Source organism: Lineus longissimus, chromosome 1 (assembly GCF_910592395.1).
Source record: "Lineus longissimus chromosome 1, tnLinLong1.2, whole genome shotgun sequence".
NCBI lineage: Eukaryota > Metazoa > Nemertea > Pilidiophora > Heteronemertea > Lineidae > Lineus > Lineus longissimus.
In genome coordinates, this window is record NC_088308.1 from 6,538,027 (window position 1) to 6,565,013 (window position 26,987).

The 26,987-nt window shown below is 40.7% G+C and overlaps 1 protein-coding gene across 6 annotated transcripts in view; it reads right to left on the reverse strand.

The window, feature by feature from the left end:
- The window catches only part of LOC135487054 (allatostatin-A receptor-like), a 162,748-nt gene that overhangs the window by 90,658 nt on the left and 45,103 nt on the right, over window positions 1-26,987 (reverse strand). For 4 of the 6 annotated variants that reach the window (XM_064770400.1, XM_064770383.1, XM_064770392.1 and 1 more), the window contains one exon: window positions 2,974-3,045. The exons of the other annotated variants lie outside the window; for them this stretch is intronic. The gene's annotated coding sequence lies outside the window, so the exon portion shown is untranslated. The remainder of the gene's footprint in view (window positions 1-2,973; window positions 3,046-26,987) is intronic. 6 annotated transcript variants of the gene reach the window in all.

Genomic DNA, 26,987 nt, shown 5'->3' on the forward strand with positions numbered 1-26,987 from the left:
CATTTCCATCATATGACCACTCCACCATTCTCCATCATAGAATCATTCTACCATTCTCCATCATAGATCATTCTACCATTCTCCATCATGGAATCATTCTACCATTCTCCATCATAGAATCATTCTACCATTCTCCATCATAGAATCATTCTACCATTCTCCATCATAGACTCATTCTACCATTCTCCATCATAGACTCATTCTACCATTCTTTATCATAGGATTATTCTACCATTCTCCATCATAGACTCATTTTACCATTCCTACCATAGAAGCATTGATGGCCTATGGTAGCATCTTTTGATCACAGTCATAGATAGTATAATGGAAACGCTTTCCTGTGTAAACGACATCAAGTTGTCTTATCCGAACTTTTCATAGCAGTTTTAAATATCCAGTCTGTTATCAACCAAATACATTTACTGGGCATATGGGTCTCACGGAAAATCGACCACTTCATTCAGAAGGAGGTTGCCTCCTAGAATATGTATGAAACAGACTTACAATAGAAGTAAACGTACATTCATTCCCGGAATCCACTCCGGTCAATATGACTGATGTTGAAGCCGATGTCTACAGCTCTTGAGGTTTATTGCCATCAAGGTCAACACCATATCAAATAAAGTGAATGAGAAATTGAGATGGAACCTATCAGTTCGTAATACTTGTTGGTCTGCGGATCATCTCGTTGACGCTTATTTCTTTCTGTTCACAGTAAATACATGTAGTAAAGCAACAAAGTGGGAACTGGAGTGGAAGAGAGGCCCGCCGGTTGAAGAACTCATCGACGGGATAATAAACACAACTGTGTCAGTGATACATGTAAGCTGACACAATGTAATTATAAACATAGATTCCCAGAAAAAAAGAGTGGGAACCAGCCAAAGGCAACGTTTGATTAAAAACAACCATAATCTTACTGACATGACCTATAGTTCTGCTTGCAGCCACGAGTTCACTAAGCGAAATGTACATATCCCTTATTGGTTAAGATGACCAGTGACGAAATTATTTTGGCCACATTTATAAAGTTATTAGATAGATGAATTCATGCTATGATAAAAAATAATATGATACATAAAAAACTGTTTGTAGTTCAGAATCAATCGAGGGGTCAATACTATTGTTGACCCCTCCCCCCCCCCGATTCCAGCAACAGAACATATTCATTGATCCGTGGTTAAAGGCGAACATACTTTGAAATTATCGGAAATAAAAACTGCATGTCCCCGAACCAACTGCGCTGAAAAACCCAATAACTAGCGCCTTTTTTCCGTCGAAGGTAATCAAGCGTAAGACATGTATGAGTTCTTATTGATTTAGCCTAATGTGCCGAGGAATGAAAAGTCAGAAATTAAGTTAGAAACTCTCAGTTCGACGAAGGAAATAGATTTGCATGTAGGATTGGAGACTAATATCATAGAACTATGCTCAAATGCTCTTGGAAGAAGTTACAGGGGAAAAAATGGAAAATTGATTGGTACAAAAATCAAATTTGTTGAAGCAGATATCAGATGGCCTTTTAGTAGCACTTCAATTTTATTAGATATGACGTCAATATACGGTGATATCTATCAGAGTGCCCCGCAAACGAGGGATTCAAAGTGCATATGACGATAATCGCTCCTTTGCGGTCGCTGTCATCGCAGCCGTAACCTCCGATCGAGTTTATATCAAATCCAGCGATTACCGGTTTTATCCGCAGACGAGAGTTCCTTTTATCGCACTAGCAGCGATTATTTTTGCAGGTGGCTGCCATTTAAATTTTCTGTGTCATAGGTTTCGCGAACAACATCGACTCGCAAAAATAAAAATCGCTAAAATGACACATGTAATCCGCAAAATATAAATAGTGACATTTTTATTTTATCTAGAATTTTGCGCCAATAACAAAAATCGGCGGGCAATATATTTGCGGTTTACAGCAATGTCCATATTCTAGTCTCCTGCATTTGTTCCTTATAATATCCGGAAATAATCGACTAGCCAGCTGAAATAAGCAAATCTGGCAGCCTCTCACGGTCTATTCAGAGGTCGTCCTTTTGATCCACCACTGAAATGGCCATACAGATTCATATCGATTTAGTTGTGTTGCCGTTCTCTGTAAGGGCTACATGCCGTGAATCAAATAAGCTCTAAACGATTATAGGTCACTACACTGGTCGTGTGCTTCGTTGAACGCCGATATTATGTTTCTCAAAGTAATACTGACGTACATGCGTTCTTAGTAATATCTGGTTCAAACAATGTATGTTTGTAGTAACATGCTCAAGGCCTTGAAAACCCCTGACAGGCGTATCAGATTTCCAAGTCGTGCTGGGAAAGATGAATATGTAATGCAAGAAATATGTTTCTGCTTTCTTACCAAGGAAAAAACTTAGCTCTTCATAAGAAAAAGACAACATTCTTAAAAGAAAATAACTTACTAAAAGAATTTTAGTAGTCGATGGAAACTACGAACATTGAGTAGAATGGTGTCAAAATTTGAAAACGGCTCACTACATGCAGTACCATTGAATCAAGGCCATTGAGATGACCTCTAGGTAATAAAATGTCAACTGCCATTCGCAGTCAAGGAAGGCAATTATCCAAGTAATCTCGCTCAGGAAACGAGGGAAATCACAAAACTTGTGAGCTGGTGACAAGAAGCGCTGCAGAATGGTACAGAAAATTGACATGTATCCACCATGTCAAGAAGGCAAAACTATAGGCATTACATTTGACACATTAAGATTTTGAAAACTGAGATTTTGTTTAAGCGGCGACTGTGCTATTCAAGAGGAGTGGCAGTCTTTTATACGCAGGGTATGCCAATACCAGGGCAGGTTTTCGTATCGGCTATACACCGGTGTCACTAAAATAAGTAACATGCTAGTTGCACGATGGCCCACAGAGTATAGAGTCCTGAAAGAAAGAACGTTCATTTGGCTCTCTTTCAAAATGAGCCAAATTCAACATGAACAATCAACCTACCAATTCAAATATTTCTTCGGCCTATGGCGTGATATACCTGCTAGATTCCTCACCCTGCAAGTAGCACAGAATCTGCAAGTAGAAAGATCACACTAATATAAGGCATACCTAAATAAGGCGGGTTTAATGAGGCGGGTTGGTTTTGGCAAGGACACACTATACATCATAAAAATACGTAATTATGGGTCCGTGGTTTAGGGCAATGAAATAAGTATGAGGGAAATTTATTTAATTTGCATACGTCGTTGCACCTCGTAAAAACAAGTCATGATATTCATTCTCAAAGATGTACATGGAAATCTACTTAGGGCATGACACGGCCGATGGAATTTATATTAAGATGTTATTTATTGAATTTTGATGTGTTATTGAATTCTTATGTGCGTTGGGCGCATATGCATTCGCCTCGGTGGCCAAACCAATATTCTCAGATTCAATAAGTACCTTGGGTGTACTCGTCTGCATGTGAGCTAGAAATTGCCATGTTTTAAAACGTTATTTACATGCTTTCAGACAGTCAGAAAAGAAGAGAGAGATAAGAAATATTGCCGGCTAAAGCTTTCTCGCGATTACCAATTACCAGGCCGGATTTTGTTTGGGTGAAATAGCCCTCAGTTTACAAAACACAGGATTCCAGTAGAGTCACGAAAATGAAGAAAAAAACACTTTTCAGGGACAAAAAGAATGATTAACAGGTAGATTTGTCGAGGTGAGAATATGATGTTTCGTTATTGGTTTCTAATCCTACGTTTCCAAAGTCTGAGCATTTTTCAATCTTTTATGTCCGCCATTATAGGCCAGCGTTGGAAAGAAAATACTTAACTTATTTGGAAAGAAATGTCAATTTTATACATCTCACCCCTTTGTTTGTCGCCTTTGAACAAAATGCTATCTACAGAAAGCAATTTGTTATTCAAAGTGTTCAGCGAAAGGAAAACTTCTCACGAGAATACAAAAACTCGCGGAGAACAAATGTTGAAGTTTACCAGGGGAAATAATTCATCACGATCTCCAAATCATATTCCCATAGATGAAAGAACTAATCAAAGCTGCCGCTATTGTTTGCAATGGTTTGTTGGTTTCATCTAAATTAGGCGTCCCAGGTGAAACATAATGATGTGGGTCGAATAAAACGCAAAGTTGTTGTGAAAATGAATTATATTTTCAAGGCACTGAGGAAAATAATATTCTGATACGATGAGGTACATGTATATGATCTTCTTAAACAATCTATGTTTTCAAGATCTTGTAAGATTGTAAAATGTATGTATCATTTAAACAAAGATCGTAGAAGACCGCTGTAACATTGTATGTAACCCAAGAAGTCAACCAAACTAATCAAGGTACGAGGCACGATGTATTACGACCAACATCCGCCCTCTCTTTCCGTTTTGTTCGTATCATTAAAGAACGCCATTGACCAATGAAAGTGCTGGTCTTATTTCAGTGTCTTTATAATACCTCTCTGCTGCCAACATGGCCATAGGGATATAACGGCGGCAGCAAATGGCAAAAAAGCAACAACACGTAACCTAATTCGATTGCCAGTGGCCATAAAGATCAGAAAAAAACACAAAAAGCTTGACACTTGTATTATCCTCTTGAGGTAATCCAAGTTGAATAATTCATGAAATTACTCACCACCATTTAGTTGCGAGGGTAAAGTAATTGGAGGCAAGCAATTTTTCTAAACTCTTAAAATGGTTCCAACTGGTTGCTGATTGGGGAAAGGCCAAACTTTCAAGGTAATGTAACTATAGCTGGAATAGTAGACGGTGATTCCTGTGTTTCTGGTCACATTATCTGTACAATTAAATAGAAACGAATGATTCTAATGATAAGCGAGGTTATCGAAATATCGTACATCGTTAGAGTCCGGACTCAGTAGTGTAACCTTGTTTCTTTGAACTGGCCATCAACTAACCTGCCAACAGGAAGCAGGGAAAGGAACGGAAATAGGTTGTCCGAAAATCTTAGACCTGGCCTACCTCGTCAGTGATAGGCACCGAAGTAAAGGCTTACATCGTCAGTGATAGACACCAAAAAAAGGCCTACCTCGTCAGTGATAGGCAACCAAACAAAAGGCCTACCTCGTCAGTGATAGGCAACAAACAAAAGGCCTATACCTCGTCAGTGCTAGGCACCAAACAAAAGGCTATGTGATAGACACCAAACAAAAGGCGTACCTCGTCAGTGATAGACACCAAACAAAAGGCGACGCGACTCTAATATCAATTAGCCAATCTGGGCACTGCATGGTCGGCTTAACCTCATATCTCATTAGCTATAAACTCTCAGCCTTTCAAACCTTATTAGTATTGATCATGTAGATCAGCGCTGACTGGAATAAATCAGTTTGACAGTTTACTAATGCCTCATACGCAACGAGCCCACATACACGACAGACGAGTAGCCAAATTGACTGTTATGTGATCAGCGTTTGCTTAAAGAGGCAGAACGGTCATTCAATGTTCATGCTTCGCTGAGTATGATACGTCCAGGAGCTGGCGCAAGGTGGTATTTAGTTCATCCATACATATTCTGAGGCTTCCAGGTATTACTTCAGCTATTTTTTTCGGCCAGGCCCGCATGTGCTTTCAGAGGCGATCGTCCATGAATTGTTTGGCTTCACTAAGTAAATCCACATGTTCAAGAGCTTGGCGTAAAGGCAGTAATTTGGTGCATCCTGACAAATTTGAGGAGAAACTTGATTGGTTTATCTATTTTCTGTTGCTTTATGATCAGGCGAAGACATAAAACCCTTGGATGGTGCTTTAGAGACAGGGCGTCTATTGATGATCAATGATGCTTTAATAGGTAATAAAACGACAGAAGAATGTCAACACCTGGGGTGTACCTGGTGGCATTTGATATATTCTTACAAATTTGAGTAGAAGCTGAGAGGGTTTCAGTTATTCTTTGTCGATAATAAACTGAGCAACCACATGGCTGCTACATGTATGTGCCCCATGCTTAATTCAATGTCCATTCAGAATGATGGCGTTCACTACATGTTAAAGCATTATCAATGGTGAAAGACCGGCAGTTACTCAGAAAGTTTCGCAGACTAATCTTGAGTAGAAATCTATAGATTCTTATTTTGGATTCATCATTTGATAATGATTAACCACAACAAGCCAAATCGTACATGGAATCCGTCGTTTTGTCTTTGGTTACCGAGATTGTTCCCAATACAAAGCCATTCACGTCAGCAGCGCATTCGCCAGTAACCCACCACCACCTTCTAGAATCCAATTATTAGTATGATGGACGGTGGTTACAAGTACACCGAGACAGCCGTACTCAAAGGTCGGTGTCTGAAAGAAAAATCCCCCTGATCTATCTACCATCCTCAACACCGGAGCCGATAAGAGGTCTATGTGTACTAAAAGCCTCTATTCTATGACGTATATAATAGATTGCTGGCCTTTGGCCTCAGCCTACTACTACTTAAAGCAATATCTGATGGTACATGACAACGTCAGATTCTATGATCACTGCCAGTCGGGACGGATTATCTACAAAACCTTTACTTGCCCCAGGCGTTCTCTGTCGCATGCACTTTTTCCGATATTCAGATGAAACTCTTAGCTAATTCGGGCCATGTTACGGCATTAGTACGGCTGCCTCCTCTTATCGTCAGAAACCAAGAAAGTGGTGGTGAGTGACGACCTAAAAACCCTTAGGTCAACGTGCAGTTTATGTTTATCCTGATGTGGGTTACTTCTTGGGTTGTGAGGTTTGATCTTTGAATTCCTCATCGTTTAATTGGGGTGAAGCAGGTGCCGTTAAAAATGTTCTGAGGATCGTGGTCGTTTTTCAGGCAAAATCGAAATCTCACCTTTTCTAATTATCGAGGCTTGGATAACATGAGTGGCACAGACCACTAAAAAAAAAAAACCTATTAAAATTCCGACCAGGTTTAGTTACTCTGTGATGTAGACATTGTGTTTCCCGTTCACACAGCACAACTTGAAACAGTCATGGGCACCTATGTGAAAACGCAATGCAGCAATGCAGCAATGCTCTGACTCCGTCTATCACGTATTAGTATAGATTTCTAGTCATTGGGCTTTGTAACTTCATATCAATTTCAAGGCCGATGTCATCTTCGAACCTTCGCCAAAGTCAGTGGTGAATCGTGCGTAATCACCACCAAAAGTATATAGAGGTGTAATGAAAACTCTTAATAGCGTTATGTGATAGCCTGCCTCCTACAGAAGAAACGACGGAACAATTTGAGATGATCGTTTCGCAGTTACCTGAGCCTTTTCTAAAGGATTCAATTGTTCTGAACCAACTATAGGGTTCATGGTACGATCAATAAGCACTTGAACCATACTGAGCCTATTCGGTTGTGTTAACGGGCTTTGATTTGATTTGACATGAATGGAAGATGGAGCAGTGTTGGACCTTCTTGTGAGTGATACTATGCCGACTAGACGGGTCCACAGCGCACAAGTGACATAATATTGGGAAGAGCTTGTAAAAGTGCCGAGTTTTGAACGGCCCGGTAAATACCTGATGAGGGAAGAGGTTCTCAATCATACATCTGAGCAGTTTCGAGGACACTAGACGGTGGCACGGTACTCAACTTTATTTTCGTCTCATGAAAAGCATCACCATGTACTTAATTGAATAATCTAAATCAGACCATCAACCAAAATTCAGTCAGGCGTTCCATTGTATTGCAACAGAACATTTCATTTATAGCGCTAGTTATGTTCTTCTGACAGCAACGTGGCAGGACTTCTTTAATCTCTTTCCAGTTCGCTTCGGATGTGACGGGCTTCAAAGAAACCAGAATAACAAGGGGAAATGGATGAGAACACACTTATATATGCCCAAGCATGCCTCATATCAACTCATGTCAAAGGCAGGAAGAAAAAAAGAGGATTCGCCGAACCTATACAAACTTTGAAACGTCTCATTGCATGAAGACAAACAATAGTATACTATGTATCTTTATCTTCCGTGATCCCGCATACACGAACTATTTGTCTTATTTCGGTCTATCAACATTGTCCATATAATAGGATAGTTTACTCGACCGCTGTATTATGGACAAAGGCCCGGTGTAATCCAGGATTGCTTGTATTCTTTGAACTACTATTTATCATTCGGCCATCTTTATAGACACATCATGCCTGCTGCTCCTCATATCGTGACCAACCAGCGAGCGGTCCTCGCGAAATCCTGTCTAATCAGAGCCATCGAATCGTCGGGAGTCTCTGGTATGGTTAATTAGAGATCCTTCTGCCTGGTTTGTCACGACTCTGGTCTGAACGGACTTTGGGCGCAAGATTGACCCGGACAAAATGCGTAACTAGATTCAATTACGGGTGAAGGAAGCGGCGCTAGAATAGATTCTCAATTTACAGTATTGTCCGTATCTTGCAAAGGAGCGTCCTGGGGGAAACCACTGGAAGTCATCGTCGTGTCATGGTTATAGTTTACATTGAAGATTCATGAGGGAAGGCTAAAGCTAACTAGGGTTTAATTCCCTCGCGAACAATGCATAATGCTTGCGGTCGTAGTCAAGAAGGAATCAAAACACACGATGACAATATGTTCCCTTGCGGTATTAGAAAATCACAATGATGTTTAACGCCGATAGATACACAAAATGTCAGTGACTGTTGATTTAGTTTGCTATTGCTAATGCACAAAAGGACGGCGTGCGTCGAAAGCGGGATCGGAGTCCACCGTCGGTCAGTGACGGGCGTTCGATAGGGTGCATGATGTTGTAACTTAATTCTCGTCAACACCAATCGGGCCTGTATATTAAGCAATAATTGCAGAGCCGAATTATCATAATTATGCCGTTCTGTTATTCAACTGACATTTTACTTCAAGCGCCGTAGAGATCCCTTAATAGCAGATATGAGCCCACTTACTAAAAGCTTCAGGACCTACTGCGAATAGGGCAAACCGTTGGAGTGCGAAGCCGTACAGTAATGGCAAGTAATAGATAGATTCGGAAGACCTATCAGCGCTGTAGCTATATTCAACTGTTCATCTAGTAATCACCTTAGGGGAGGGGGCGTACATATATAACGAGATAGCCTACAGCTAGACATTTAAAGAAAACTGGACAACTGCGTATATTTCGCGCTTGATTTCAAACCACGTTTGATTGTTTATGGGTGTCGTGCAACCGGAATGGACCGATCCCCGTGTTTCTTAATTCTATCTGATTCTCTTCCGATCTTCAAAACCTAGAACCAGCCTGGATAGATAACTTTTTTCCTAACCTCAGCCGAAGTTCGCTCCATATCCGCAGATTGCGAAGAAGCGACATTATGGTATAGTTCAACTGTATCACTTATCAAAGGAAAGATAGGGCATTATTAGCTCCTCGCGTCGTCTTTTTATTTCAAACTTATCATATAGCCGATAACACCCTTAAGCTAGGTGAAATTTGTCATTCGCGTGGAAGGCATTTCTTTCCATTCACAAGGCGGCATGTTCTTTTTCTTCCGTACAGCATATCAGATTTCTGTATTTTTTTCACTCCACTGTATGTAATCTGTCACAACAGATAGCAGACAAATTCTAGCTTGCACTTTGAATTTGAATGCGCCTTTAAAACCAATTCGTTTTTTTCACAACCATAATCACACAGTCGTCATTTTATGTGAAATGTTTTTCCAAGGTATATGAAACCTTCACACACATCAGTGACGTCACATGAGTAATCCTTTAAATGAGGGTCTGGAGAAGACAATAAGGTGGTTTCGCAGGCGCCCGGATAGCGCGACGTGAACGTTTACATTTAAGTCTAGGTGGCAACCCGACTTCATTATCTGTTTTTGCCTGCATGGATAGGCGATATCGACTACAAAAGCCAGTTATTTACAGCACAATATTCCTAATAACTATTACAGGTGCTGCTCGGGATGTACGACTTCTGTGTCAGTGAAAACTCGTCAAATTTGCTGTCCGTTTGCGTTTACGTGTATCGAGCCCGCTATCCGTCTTTTCCCTCCGTTTACGCGTAGGGACGTTGCGTACGACGTCACGACACCGCAAGTAGTGATGACGTCACCGCTGCTAATTGTTCACGTTACTCTATCCGTGCGCCTGCGAAACCAATCTAATGACATAGTTTTGGTTCCGTCGACTCATGAACATATTAATCAAAATCACGATTTCTGTCTTGCTGTCTTGCTGAAATTCATTGTGTACTTTTAAATTGTCATACCCTTTACTGTTGATAAGACGATCAAAAAGAGCTGAATACAAAAAAATCAAAGTCTTTTGCATGTAGTATCAGTGTGAAATAACGCCTTGTGTACCGCAAATATTTGAATAAAATATCAACGACCTTTGTATTTGCGGAATGCGAAATGTCTACGCTTTTCCCCATGAAAAAGATGATTGCGCAATTTTGATTGTCTCTTATCTCTCTTTGATGTCTTCAAAGACTACGAAAATAATACAACCGCGGAAATCTGTTGGGTATAAACAGCAGGGCTGATTTCAAACTTCTTCATAAAACGACAGAGTAATTCGATTCATCCTTAGTGAAGAAAATATGACCAGCTGTATCACATGTCTTTTTTTAGCAAGAAATGTTCCCCAAAGCCTTTCTGAGATATCGAGTGCTTCTTCTTCTATTCGTCCTGACTTCTTCCTGCACTTTGTCAGTGGTGGGGGAGATCAATTCGATATCTTTCGTTGCGATAACTGTCGGTCTGTTCGCTCAGCCGTGAACGGAAGCCCCGGGCATGATGGATTTCCGATACATTTGTACACATAAGGAATGACTACATACGTTATTCCTGGACGTTAAAGTGCCTGATATATTACAGGGACCTATCGCTGTTTTAAACAGATTTTATGTCATAAAGTGATTTTATTTCAAACCCTACGTGTCTGTCCGAATATCGCTCACGTGTAATACACGTGGACATGAATCCTGAATGGTGTGGGAGGCACGGCGCGTTTTTGTGTCACCAGTCCGCACATTATCCTTTTGCAATATCGTTAGAATGAGCTGCATGTCGTTTCAACTGACCAGCTTCAATTTATGGTAAGCCAAAATGTACGAGCTCTGACCACCAAGATGATTGAATTCTGGAAGAAAAACCTGTCGCCGACTTCAGCCGTGATCAATTGGCAGGAGCTAACGGGTGGTAACGGCGCCTTATTGACTGGTGATCTGTATCAAAAGTTGTTATTGAGATGCACTGGTGTGTTATTGCTAGATGTGACGATGGCCGCAAGAGGAACAGATGTGACAGACGGATATTATGACATTGCTTTATACAGTTGCATGCCACGTGCCAATACAGAAATATCCGATTCCTTGCAAAAGATAAAGTGACCCATTTTCATATTGATCCTGGCTAATAATCATCAAATCGCTGACCACAATCAGTACTCAGCCTGGTATAAACCTCGCGCTTCCCTGCGCGATCTCGTGATATTTGGGTGGTCGATCGCTCCGGTCAACCTTGTGTCAACCTTGTATCAGGAATTGGCGGAGGCGCAATGACTTGGGACAAGGCCGCATCATCAGGACTGTGTGTGTCCTCCAAAACAGTCGGAAAACCAATGGTAATGATGACAATGTTGCCTGCTGCGCAGCTAGACGGAAGCCAAGGCTCTATAATGCGTGCGTGGATACCTGCTCCGGGGTTGACAATCTTAAGTCTTAACTCGTAACATATAAAATGAGGAGAGGGATACATTTATCTTATCTTGACTCCCCCCCCCCCCCGGCCCACAGCAATTCACAATCGTCTATAGTGTCATTATCACGAATTCCACTATACCAGATTACTGAGTTTTCCTTTGTGCCTCACCACTGATTCTTATTGATGGGGTTCATAAATGATATACCGCAGAGTTCCTATATGATATTTGATTTCACTTTTTGTTCATTTGATATATGGACGAACCCTAGCACCATACTTCGTGATTTGTCATATTCAAAGGAAAATATCAGAATGTGGCTGACATACAGAAATTGCCCAGCTGTAATTGCGGCTGTCATTCGCAGAAGTTAATTGTGTAGATGACAGAATGCATCGACGGCATATACAATTGAATTGGTGAAATGAAAGTATGGGATAGTTGACCGCCGGAACAGGGCAAAAGTGCATCCGGTCCAGTTAACATGTGCGTCCACCGGTACAGGGAAAGTACTTTCGGTGCAGTTGATACAGATGTCCGCCAATACAGTTGGGAGAAGTGCATCGGGGCAGTGGGCACAGATATGTCAGCGAGTACAGTGGGGAGATGTGCATCGGGGCAGTGGGCACAGAGATGTCAGCGAGTAAAGTTGGGAGATGTGCATCGGGGCAGTGGGCACAGAGATGTCAGCGAGTAAAGTTGGGAGATGTGCATCAGGGCAGTGGGCACAGAGATGTCAGCGAGTACAGTTGGGAGATGTGCATCGGGGCAGTTGGCACAGAGATATCAGCGAGTACAGTTGGGAGATGTGCATCGGGGCAGTGGGCACAGAGATATCAGCGAGTACAGTTGGGAGATGTGCATCGGGGCAGTGGGCACAGAGATGTCAGCGAGTACAGTTGGGAGATGTGCATCGGGGCATGGACACAGAGATGTCAGCGAGTACAGTGGGGAGATGTGCATCGGGGCAGTGGACACAGAGATGTCAGCGGGTACAGTTGGGAGATGTGCATCGCGGCAGTGTCACAGAGATGTCAGCGGCTACAGTTGGGAGAAGTGCATAGGGGCAGTGGACACGGAGATGTCAGCGGTTACAGTCGGGAGACGTACATCTGCGGACGATACGCCAACTAATGGACAAGTACATGTACGTACGTTGACGCGCAAGTGTTCAAGTGAACGGATTCACTCACGACTTTACTTGGTGGATAACGAAATCTCTCTCCTGTTTCCAAAAATAAAAGAAAGATTTTCGCGGCTCTTATTAAAATTCGAACCGAGACTATTCGCGAAATCTAGAAATATAAAACTCTTGCAAATATTTTGCGGTTTACAGTATACTTATAAGCCCTTCCGGCTCATGCAGTTGCCTTCCTTAAAGAGAAGAACTCCTTAGAAATGTCCTCGTGGCTTATGTCATTACGCTCCAAAGGGTAATCTACATTTTGTAAGTACATGTGTGTTGTGTCGGTTTGGGTCATCAAAACTACATTTGCTCGCGTATATACCAGCTGCAGGTGCGCCCTTAGACAATATACTTAGTGTAAGGATGTCATTTATAACACCCGTTTTACCAAATTTAAGGTCAGCCTACTTAAGTGTTACAATGAAGATTGCAAGTGTGACTATCTCTGATCTGTCCTTGTGGTTTGCCCTCAACGCACTCGTTTGAAATATGCAAAGAATGAATAAATCTTGACAAGTATGATTACTGTGCGTCCAGCTTGTATTTGCAAGGGGGCATAATATGGATATTCAGAAACAAATGAGCTTACTGGAACATTTGCAGTAACAAAAATGATATGAAGACAAGGTATTTCCTGGCGTAGAGGGTAACGCAAAACGTAAACTTCCCAAGCAATGGAGTTAGCATAATGTGTTTGTCTACAGCACGACGTCCACCAATCAATTCGTTTATCATCAGTGGTATTACTAACCCAAGCGGCCTTATTTGGTAGATCACCACTAATATACCAAGTCGTTATCTGGCGCCACCCTTCATCAGTTAGGCAAGGGAGTATAGCAATAACCCGCCCTTCTCCCGAGTTCGTGGCAACCAGCCATCGAAGGGGTCCTGCAATCGACCGGGTAAATGATATCCTCTAGACGACCGTATCACCAATAGAAATCTTAATTACACCGACCGCAAATCGATTACGAGTCCTTACGGCCTTAAGCGTATATAAATCTCTTTTTATAATTGGTGAAATATAGAATATCTCCGACAGCGATATGGCTGTAGCACGTTGGCGAGTCAATAGTCTGGGTCTACAGAATTGTTGTAAGGAACATCTCATCCCCCACACACATGCTTGTATATTCTAAGTCAACGAGCATATACGTGGTGTAATTCAGCAAGTCATTTCGTTAATAGCATAGCTATTTAACCATACGTGTACCGAGTGCTAATATTTCATATATGTAATTGACATCAAGTATGTTGCCACTTGTTGCTACTTGAATACGGTGAAAATATCATTCGATGGAGTAAATCGACTTATCAGCGCTTATAGCAATCCTTTTCATTTGTCCCGGGTGCAATTTATAATAACTTTCCGGCAGAAACTAATATGAGTGACCCTTAACCGTAATGTTTGATATACATACAGATATACATCAGCTTTGTCAAGGAAAGGGCGAATACGCGTTGCATCGGACAATTCTTGCTTGTGACAGAACTGATTCTACACTGAGAAGATGCCTTGCCTTCTGTTTATTTCAAGACTAACAAGAAAACTTAAAGGAAATCTGATCAAACAAAACATGCGATTTTCCAAATAGCTTTTGGCCTTGATCATTTGCCTCTATCTGGTAGCGTTCATATCTATTTCGACGATTCTTTGATTCCTATCAGAATCTTCATTTAAATAATATTTGCTCTACCGTGACTTCTGTGTGTGTGTGGCTTTATCAATAGATAATAATATTCTGTTCGTATTTTTCAGTGGCTGACGTCAGTTACTCTGGAAAAAACCTTGAAGAAGCTAGTTACCTTTGATTCAGATGCATTGGAAAACCGTACCACTGGATCAGATGTCGGCATAGAAGAAAAAGCATTTCGAATTACTCATGCATTCTCAAGTTTTACGCCTGTTCGGTTTGTGAAATTCTAACATTTCTTTTTTGGGCTCAATTAGAGATTGTAGAGAACTCCAGCGACGTGACACGCAGTGAACAGGTACAACATGTCACAGACTCATCGATGATGAGGTGGTAATGGTATATCAAATCCGCCACAATCAATCTGAATCAACGATTTTCATCATATTAGTTGGCAGTTCCAGTGGCAATTAATTATGTGTCTTTCGTCGTTAGACAAGTGACGTGACCAGACTAGCTGGCCATAAGATTTATTTTTCGTCATTGAACACCATAGGCAACACAGACCGCGACGATATACACTCGAATGAACGAAATCGTAGTTTCAGGTGATTGCTATTGATATAAAATACGAAGTACGTTTTGTCTAGTTGCTGGAAAATATTCGAATAGGCAGTAGAGATAGCACTGTAACTCCTCTAAGACGTCTACATTGCCCAAGTTTGTTATATTATGGCAGTTAAAGAAATCACTTTTCACGGTGGCTGAAAGTATTGGTTTACCTTTGCAATACAATAGAAATAAGGCCCTTCCATTACAGTTTTGGAGGGGTGCAATCGGATAAAAAAATGCGGGCCTAACGCCCCTCAAAATGAACTAATAATAATAATAATAATAATAATTGAGTTCTTATATAGCGCATTTCCAGGTTCCCTGCTCAATGCGCTTTTGGGACTACATTATTATCATCCCGGTCTCCACAGAAATCAATCTGGGGTTTCAATGAGCGCTCGATTGAACTCGACCAGTAGGAAGTTTCTAAGTGGCGACTCAGCCGGGAATCGAACCCACGACCTTCCGGTTATGAGACCGGCTCTCTGCCATTGCGCCACCCCGCTTCCAGTCTTTTGTATGTTTCCTTTGTGTCGTCATTTCCTCTACAAGTAAGCACGTGTTTTTCTTCGGTACACCGATACCTTCAGCAGCCGTGCTTTCGGTTTGATCCAAGAATAAATAAAACCTTTTCAAATCTTCGTTATCCGCGAAATCCGCAATACTAAAAAGTAGAAGTTGGTAAATATTTTCTCGAGCGGCAAGGCTTGTTTACATTCGCTCACATTTTCGGTCTATTTTTTCAGATGCCCTAATTTGACCATTTCGGTGCCAAATCCTCATCATGGCAAGGTCCAAGATTATTTACACCTACATCCATAGTGAAATGCTAAAACCATCCCGTGTATTAATAATATATTATTTGCACTTGTTGATTCTACCAGATTTGCCTTGACATTAATTCCACAATGGAACAAAATCCGCCTTTGTAAACGACATTTACATATCGTATAGCGGAGAAAGTCAATAAGTTGATAACCAATATCACTGAACACATTCAGTCAACATCTCTCCTTGTTTAGCAATGCTAATCTTACATGATTGCACCGGACAATTTCCGATTCAGAAAATCGAAAGCCTTATTACAATATGAAATGAAGGCTATATTCTACAGTACAACTATGGAAAACTCGATTTCAGTCTTGAATAATTAGCAGACTCGTGGACCAGATGAGTGATGAGGGTGATAAATCTAGTTGGGCAGCAGCTTCAAGTTTTTCTGTTTCAGAACCGATTTTAATTGTGAAAAAGAACACAGATGGGCTAGATAAAGGAAATGATAGATATACTGTACATCAAATAATTTGATTTGTATTTGTTTTAGGGTATACCAGGAAATTTTGAGTTACAGTTTGTGAGTTCATATAAAAACGTATCGCTGTACTTTTGTGCCGAGGATTATACAACAAGAGTATAAAAGAAGCCTGGTGAATACGCTTCCACGCCATCATCAACTGGAAACCGGCAGTTCTAAAAACGGCTTCATCAACTACAGTATTCTTGATAGCTCCTTATCTGTACAGGACGGTACATATTTATTTTTGCCTGGAGCATTTGTCCCTTGATACAAAATTGCGCAAAATTGGCTTTGCGAAGGCGTTGCTGCTATTATAGAACGGATTCAACCCAAAACGTGGTCGTCTTTATCATTGGCGCGGACATCTGATTTGACATCCGGAGCAAAGAGTCATTTTTCTCGAGGAAGTTCATTTTTAACCATGGATTTTCCTTTTCATAGCGTAGATGGACACTTCAAGACAGCCTCACATATAAACAATTTCACTGGCAAGAAGCCTGCAAAACTTTGTTGTGAAATGAAAACTTTGCCCGGTATTACGTCCCAAAGTTTAATGCGCTTTTTTAGGCCACCCGATACAGCCTGGCGACGTTCGCAGAAAATGACACTAGAGATCCGGGACATAAAATAATGACAGAAAAATAATAGCACGAAATCGGATCAGTGCATTGCTCCTAGCGCATTTAATCATTATCCGAGTGCATCGATGCAGTAACAGATCCTTAAAAGAGGACAAGAAATCGAGAATTCTTCTTCCATCAAGTTTAATGCAGTCTTTTATTCAGATTTTTAGGAATTTAATCTCATTAGTCGTCTCCCTACTTCCTATCCTGACAGTTTTTCTTTAATGACTTGTAGATTAAGGTAGAGTTGTGGTGCCGCGTCTGTAATCGCAAACCGATCTTCCGATTCGATGTTCCCAGATCGAGCATCTTGATCAGTTTCTCATGACATCCTGATTATCAGTTATCACCCTATTCGGTCTCGTATCAATCATTGTACACAATATTTATTCAGGATTCTTGTGAGACTCATTGAGTTTCTTTCAATCGGCTTAACCGCGGTTTGTCACCAACTTGGGCACAACTTGCTCATGATTACAGAATCATGATTTTTTATACGTTGTTTGCAACTGATAAAGGAGTGGTTCACCGGGAGGACGTTCTCCTTTCGTACGAGTCATTATTTAGTGATTTCGCTTGGGATGGAAAAGAAGGCTTGCCGTATAAATGTGAAAAATAGATAGGAATACCGGCCAAAGGACACCAGCCTGACCACAAAGCTCCGGGCTGCGTGGTGGAACTCTCAAGGACAGCCGACTTCGTAACCTGGCCAAAAACGGACGACTGTCCAGCGTGCAACTAAATAATTTCGAGCGTAGAGGAAGATACCAAACGAATTAGGAACGTCAGTTGGTGCGTTCTCTTTCGAGGGACGGTTATAAACTATGTGACGTTAATCTATTTCTGTACATTCCAACTTCATCAACTATGATGAATAATGGACAATCAAACTTCTAAGTTTTCCTTCAAGTTGTCACCAAAATGTTGCTTCCTGGAAAATCAGTCTTGAATAGACTTTTGTCATATCCAAACAATATCTCATTTTATAATAACATGCAATTAAGTGTTGTTATTATTAAAGCACGATGTCTGCCCATAACATATCAAATTTCTTTTGAAATTGCAAGGAAACCTTAAGCGACCTAATATTGTGGTATAGAATATCGCCTTTGAGCAGTTCCTTTCAAGCTTATTCCTATGTAGTTTTAATACGGCTTTCTCTATAATCTACCAAGAGATTACCATGGAAACAAAACTATCGTTTTAGACTAATTTGGCACGCCTGTTTCTTGTATGGCGGCTAGTTGCTGGGGAACGTCATGCAGGAACATCGCCGTGTCAGTTTGAATTTCACCTTTGTTTCACGTCAAACACTGCAATGTGTCCTCTTCTACAAGCTTTCATTTATGTGAGGAGAGTGATATACCCATAATTTGGGCAATGTTTCGAATATCAAAAGCGAAATCTGTACAATGTTCCAATTACTAATGGCGTGCTTTTTATGTAAGAATGTAAGATTGTTGCCTTATAAGATTTCCAATCATGTGTACCGCGATGGCAGTTTGCTATATCGGCGTGAGCTAAAGTTCGACCACGGGAGCACTCGGGCAGGGCGAAAACTTTCCGCACCCACGCAATGAGTTATGCGCGCTAAAATGACGAATACGCGTTTTTCCCCGCTCCATAGAGTTGAAACAAATTATAGAGAAACGTCCAGAATTATAAGAAAACTAGTTGCAAATGAACAGGAGAGAAACAAGAATTGAAGAGGTATGACTCTCCCAGTCCTTAAGCTGTATCCAACAAACCAGTCTGTGTACTCAATCCTGACGGTCGGTAAGTACAATGTAACCGTACGCAATGTGGTGTTTTTTTGAGTTTGGAAAATCAGCTCTCGGAAACTCCGACGATCTGATACTTGATGACTTCTTCGTCTTCTTGCCGTTTCAGAGGGACTTATTTTGAGATAAACCCCTGCCATTTTAGTATCTATGGCACACCTCAAATGCCCTAAATGAAGCTGCGTCTGAGATACACCAATTTGCAGTGAAACGTCCTGAAAAACTGTTTTTCTCTATTAAAGATAATGACGCCTACACTAGTCCCTCCCTTGAATGTCGTATGTAACCTTATCACTTTTGTAAGGAAAGTGAAAAAATACAAGCAGACGATATTCGCTCTATTCAACACTGCACATCTTTTTTTGTCCTATCTAAAAGAAATTCAGTTGCTTTGCTTATATCAAAGGTTAACTAATATTCCATACAAGATGAAACACAGGCAAATAGCCAGAATCTTGCAAAAACGTTATAACGAACCAGTTGACCGACTTTCTTCACCATGATTGGATCCTTTCATTCAGGACTAAAGATCAACATCTTCTCTCATGTGGTTTGGATGACATTTCAATGTAATCATTGCACTCAGCAGGGTCAGGTTACAACAATACGAGTTTGCCGAAAACATAAATTGTTCTTTGCTATTCTCCAGATATAACAAGTAAACCAAGTTCAGAACTTACAATAAAGTTGTCTTTGATGCACCATGACGCAATAATGCAGAAGGAATTGTACTATTTTATGTTCTACACACATTACATAGCATAACAGCTTTTGTCTACCCTCACATTGTTATAGTATCCGCACAGACGCAAGGGTCAAGCGATACATTCCTCTCCTTCTTGTTACTTCATAAAATATACATTTGGCTTAATGAGAATGTGATAAAAATAACAAGCTATGACATGTATGGTAATCACCTGCTACTGTCATGTATTTAGTTCAGCAACTTCTAAAACAAATAACACTCTGACACGAAATCACGGTTTCCGCGAATAGATCGTTCGTTATTCATTACCAAATTTCATGTCCAACATTGGAACAAAAGACGGTAGGCACTGGATCTGGCCTACTGGCTGCAAATACTTCGGGCCCCTTGGTTAGGTACGATGCAGCTGGATTCGTCACTAAGGATTCGTGATAGTTCGAAATTGATAGCAACCGCGCTAATAAATAACATGCTTGGAAACCAACGCAGGCAATTAGCATTTCGATATTGGGTGTTCTGCGTTCTGCGGATGGTCCGCACATCATGCGACCAAGCATAGAATAATAGGCTTCACACAGCCAATCGTGCTCCACGAGACTAATGCTAACAATTACTTAGCATTTGCTGCGGTGGCTGTATCGTAGTCAGGTCGAGTGAGGAGATAAAAACAGTACAAATAGAGTAATTGCAGGGCGTAACTCTACATTCAAGTGAAAGCGCACGTTTCAACAAACTGATTGAGAATTGATGATGAGATGCATGACGCTTTTGTCCACCACACCATGTACTAAAACGCAGAATGGTTCAGCTATCGGAACTTGAGATAGAGGGAAACTCCGACAGGTAAATCTGGATAGAAAAGGGGCATTTTCAAAATATGACCAAGTCTCACTGACGTGAGATAAAGACACCGATTTGACGACTACATAAATAGGAGGCACACGAATCCCATTCATCCATTTGCTCTGCTGAGGGTATTAAGAGAATACAGAGTCATGGACATGATGGAGCCAAGATGAGTAAATAATCGGGCCAGTATCCAAACGTTGCAGCAAAATATCTCTATTGACTCTTGTAGATCTGTTGTTATTATATGAGTGGAAATGAACGGTCAATGAGTTGTAGTAGAATCGGGTGTCGTGGATAACGAAATAATAAGACCTTGGCATTCTGTAATACAGAGGCAGTCATGAAGGAGATATTAGTAAGGTTTCGCGATCCCGAGCTGATCCGAGAATCAATACACTTTCCCGTTATCAGATATATAGAAATGGGTTTCGCATTCCAGACCGAGATCCAGCAGTGATTGACGCTTTTTCACGGTTTTCAGTGCTTCAACAGACTGTTTAATAGTGTAGTACGGCCTGTTTTTCACGTTGTCTCGACTTGCTATACTGTATCTGGTCAATCAAATGTGAAAAAAGCAATTTGCCGCCGAAATGTTCCACAAATTTGCCATGATTTGTTCGATTGATCCCACGGTCCCACGGCCTGATTCACGGTATCCGCTTTCGAGAACAGGGAGACCTGCCCAAAAACCGATAACATGATATACACAAAAAGTTGTCATTCTTGGTGAAACGGTTCTCGGAACGGGATTGCGAAACCTGGCGTAGTACTCTCCGGACGGAATCAGGTTGTGATATGAATATTTCATCGACCCTGAACGATGAAGTAGACTTCGTTCTATTCTTCAGACAGTCTCGGATTATTACTTCAGTGTTTATACTTCATTTATAAGGACTCAACACGTAACAGAAATCCGTTTTTACGAATAATGAAAGTGAACTTCGCACAAAAATCAATTTTAACGTATCTATCGCTTTCGTTTGTGATTTATTCAAGAGAATTAATCAAAATGGTGTCCCGCTTTGTGGCTTCTGGCACTTAAAACATATCCTCCACAAGATTTATGATACTAATATGAAAACAGTCACTTCATTCAATTGCCTTTGCAACTATGTGTTGACTAGACAATATTTATCAATTTCACCAATGTGAAACGTACAGTATGGATAAACAAATTAAGTCACTAACTTAGTTTTTGTTCAGTCAAAAACCAAAATATGATATTCCCTTGCGTCATATCGCATTATGAAAACGACCTCCGACGATGCAAGGCAAAAATATTCCAAAAGCCCAATACACGTCTTCTGACGCAGGCATAAAACTATTCATAATTCATTTACATTTAAGTGGTTCATCCAAAACCATCATCGTTTAAACCCCTAAAGGCGAAATATACTAACCACACGTCATATTCCATGTCCCACGTATAAGCGAGCTGAGCATATTATACAGAAAATTTCAGTAAATGAATTACTGTCGAATCTCGTTTATCTAAATAACATTTATGTTGCGCGCGCGGTGGAAATCATAGTCATTCAATATGATTTTTGAATTTATTAAACATTTTATGACTTAAACTAATTTTCTTAAATCCATGTGGAGTACCAGCTTGAGTTTGTATCGGTAGCGCTAATCATCAATGTTCGAGAACGGCCTGGGGCTGTTAATTATTGATTCTGGTCAGACTCGGAATGTGATATTTTAATTGAATCTCCCAGGTGCGTTCATCGGTGCAACTACATGCAGCGTCTATCGGGTGGCTAAACAAATATGCACTGAAATTTAAGCACCAAAACATCATGATCGAAGCGCTATATATGCTAACGGAATTGTATTTTGCACACATTTAGATAACAATGTGATTTTCTAATGGTGCAATTCTGAAGACATCACTTGCCTAATTATTACTCTGACGAAAAAAAACAGGCATGAAAAATAATCAAATACCAGGGAAAAGCACATTTGCTACGACAACAACCTACTTACAATTTCAAGTTCCCTCTACAAAGAAATATGGGTTAAATAAACGTATGTGCTACACAGCATCGAACGGTTACTCATGGTTTCTTGGTTCCGGGCAAATTGGGGAAAGTAGGCCTACATAAACGTCGACCCGCTCTTTGATTGTTCCGTCACAGGTGCATATAAAAATAACTGTAACCTTATATAGTGTTGGCACATACTTTGCATTCGATGCATGTGCAGGAAATTTACCAGAGAGATATAAAAATATAGACAGCTGCCCATGAGTGCAGATCTGTCACGGGATTGTTAAAAAATACAAAAACAATGAATGCAAACTTTTATTAAGCAAGCTAGTAGAGAATCTGCCAGTGACCTCTTTTCCGTGATATGGCGCTGGCTCACAAAACTTGCCCAGAGCTTTATTACCGAACTCACTCGTTTAGTCATAATGGAGGCGATACGAACGAAATTCTAGACTAGGCTGGGTTATTTGGTATCATGGCTACTCCGTAGTTTTGTCACAAATACACCTGTTCAGACTGTTCTATCCAGTCAGGCATGTACAACAAACCGAAATGCCATCTTCAATCGACCGCTGCCTGCCGTATACATAAGAAACCGTATCCTTATTGGAGTGGTATGACTGGTGTCGCATCTGTTTTATATAGTCTTCCCAATAGGATGCACCAGAAACAAGATGATACACTTTCATCTCGTATCGACTTCCGATCAACGAAGCCTGAAGCATATGTCTGGTCTGCTTAATTCCTTTGGCCGTACGTGGCCCGGTGATTTTAGAAGGTCAGAAAAAGCGTCAAATTTCCCGGATCAATGTCTTCAAGCTGAGCTCCACAGGACCGATGAACCTGTTATGTTGCGGGAACCAGTCCTGCATAACAAGGTATATGATAAATTCGAGTGGTTTTTAGATGCCGTTCTTTTCAACAAGGCATCGGAATTGTCGGATATCAAGGTATTCAATCAAGCAGATGACCTACAATTCGAGGACTGTGGCAACCTCTACGGACATATTGCATACTAAGGTCAAGGACTGGGTAGTCTTCAACCCTGAGTACATATAATTGCTGTCAGTTAGTTTTGTTATAATGGATACGGCCCCAATCATCCGCTGGCATAATGCTGGTAGTAATGAATCAACGACACCTCAGAAAAATGAAACGACACGTCTAGGCTGCCTCCGCCATTATAATTGGGAAGGAACAATCACAGAGACAGGCAGGACAGGTCGGGTATGGCATCGATGCGTCTACGCATGTCAGTATGAGGATGTGACTTAACAGTCAAGGCATGACTTTAGTATTTTAACATCAAACATACAATAACCATGGAGTGTGCTTGTAAGGCGCCTTAGTTCCTTCATCTCCTTATCTATACGCTGGTTGCTCGATCAAAAGTGATCAACAACTTTGCGGTGTGTCAATCATGTTTGGCTCTTGTCAATGGTATTATCCAAACATCACAATATGCAATCTAACGGGTTTGTTTGGACCTATTATCATAAGTTTTCCATGATCATACTGAAGTTGAGGTGTTCCCCGCGTATGGTGTTTTATATGATTAAATAGAGAAGTTGGAGGTGGAAGCTGTTGGAGGCTGTTTCCTATCACACACCGACACATTTCGACAATAAGTCTTCTGCCAATATAAAGATGCACCACGACTCTCCTTACTTACAAAGCCGTGTTGGCCATTCCACGAAGCCATCTTGGTCATAATTCACATTCAGAGGTGGATAACTCTGTCTTTATTTGATCTAGTCGAGTCGTGAATTCAATAAAGTGATATCAGTCTATCGGAAATGTCAGACGATCTGCTTTTTAAAAGCCGGACATGTCCTTGGCAATCTGGTCGAGTCCTCATCAAACCGAGAAGAAAGAAAGAAGCCAACCATGGCAATGTGATAGGGCAATGACGTCGATGAACCAGGTCCTCAACTAACCTGCGGGCATGACCACAGCTATAGCTTGGCTGGTGACTCCTGCTTATCAAGACCGATCAGCCTGCGGCCAAATTCCTTTCGAGGTGCTTCAGTAATGGACAACTCTGCTTGTAACGTAGTGTGACATTGTCATGGTGTGAAAAGGATTAATGTATTTTTATAGAGCATTTTAAAGCAAATGTATAGTTAAAACGTTTCTACATTCATCCTCAGACTATTAATCCAGAAAACCTTTCTGTAACAGCCACAGAGCGTAGAGTACTGCGCTACGATTGGGCCATTTCAGACCCTTTGAAAGTACCGATGGATCGGGAGTGACACTGGCCCCAGGCCAGCCACTGGCGTGCCTTGAACCCATGACCTTTACATAAGTGATTGATGAAGGTCCGAATATGATAAGTTGAAGCCGCCAAGACACTAGTCAAAATCACTAGGCCATTTGTTCTGACAACAACCATAGATCAACGACGTGTAGATGCATATACTTTGACTGGCTGGAGGTTTATTAAGCGGCTCCCCGTGTCAAAGACAGGGATTCGTTGTCTGATGGAAGAGGCTTTCGGCAACTTAAGTAAAGCTCTCTTGTCACAAAGGTATATCCTGTTAATGGCAAAGGCGAGAGGTACATGCAGGGTAGTAATGGTCGTGTTCATTGATACCAAGACCCGAGTTACTGACCACAAGGAAGACGGTGAAAGTAACACCTCGCTATTAATATAGGAAATTACTAAAAATGCATAGAGGTCATCTGTCTTCAGTGGTTACGTAGATTGCCGCACTGAATGGTGGATCGGCGTATCAATTCTGGTTGTTCACAATATATCAGTTAGTATTTCAATACAATAGACATCAGGAGAGACCATGACTTTGCTGTTAGGGAAATATAGGAACACATGTCAATCTGTCTTTCAGCGTTCTCAAATATTGAAGGGAAACATTCAGACACGGGACACTGAAATACGTTACACTTCTCCATCGTTCTAACCGTTGAGCTATTTGAGGTTCCCGTTTATTTTGCAATGTTTGGCACCATTAGATCCAACATCGTTCATTTTGACTTTATAGGACCCAACATTATTAACTCATATAGCTTGCACGTACTGATATCTAACTGGTGAGAAAGTTTTCATCTGTTGGCATTCATAACAGGGCTAACATTTTCTTTTGGTTGGTACTTATACAAGGCAAACAGTTACGAAGGAAACGTCACTAAGTACTCTCATAACAGCTAAGTTGATATATTTCAGGAAGTGCCCCTCAACATGTTAAACTGCAGTTAAAATCATAGAGTAAACACTTAGTTTTTAGTCTGTTTAAACTCAATAAATCCTGAAAACATATGTTCAAGAGTAACATAATTGTTGTCATTAATCATTAAGTGGGACAGAATGCATTTTACGAGTACCATCGCTGACATTTTAATTAAAAAAACCAAGAGATGATGCTGAGGTAAATGCTATTCAGTTTACTAGTGCGTCTACTTGTCTATCTAAGTTACAAAACGTGGATGTAGGGGGTATACACGTTTCGAATAGGGATGAAGCGTACTCAGATGTTATGCAAGTTTTTGTGCAGTAACAGACCAAACGTTACAGAGTAAAAACTGGTAAAACAGTGAATAACACCTTTTTATCAAATGAAGTCGGGCCAGAATCTAAATTCACTTCGAACTCCAAGAAATGTCTCACTATCAACGAGATCAATGGACTCAACGTGCGTGGTTGTACGACATTAAACATGTTAAAGCACCGATTCACAAAACACGATTTCTTGCAGTATAGTTCTGTAAATTGTTCGTCTTCGGCTTGATTATTCAGATAAAACGCACGTAATTGTGTTCTCGTGTTATTATAGGATCAAAAGAAGAGCTCGGCTTCCCGCTTTGTGCGCCAATTCCTAATTTAGATCGAGCCTTATGGCGGAAGTGCGTTATTTTTTCTTTATGGTTGATATCTCGGATTTGTCAGAAAAGGGGCGAGTGTCAATTCATTGATTCTTTTTCACAACATATCCGGATATGTATATATAATATGAAATATGGTATATTGCAGTTTGGCACAAATTCAGGGGATGGATGAAAATTGTCTGTCTCAGAACATGAAACCATATTCATGCAAAAAGCAATGTTTAAATTGATATTTAGGCTGGATTTGAAGAGTTTTCATCGCAATACACTGCCCAATTGGGCTATTTTAGCGAAATGTTACAGCCTAATAAAGGACTGCTGCCTATAGGCATTGAAGACGGTCACACATTACAGTTTTTGTGTTTTATCAATGGAAACAATTGGAACAGGGGAAGACATTGATACATGCCAATTCGACAGTACGTATATGTCCGCTCTTAAAGCATATGGCAATGCAGCTAGCATGGCTGGTCGATCCGATTGTAATTGTGACAGAATAATATGAAACTAAAGTCAACAGCATTTTAATTTCCTCTGAATTCATGAGTGTGTACTGTACTCTGCTTGAAGTATCGCATAAACAGTGTTAAACAGTTCAAAGTCTTAATTGTTATTTACTCTCTATCAATCATTCAAATCTTGCCCGTATAGTTCTTGATCATGGGTACAATAGATCATGAGATATTATATTCCTTCATCTCAATTCAACAATGTTGGACAGCTTTAAGCTCTAAAACCTGATTGATACCTTATGCATCAAACGTTTTTTTAAACTGTGCACCAAGTCACATCCAGCATGATCAATCATCAATTACTTTGTAACAATGATTCTCAATAAAAAATCTCAGAAGGGTA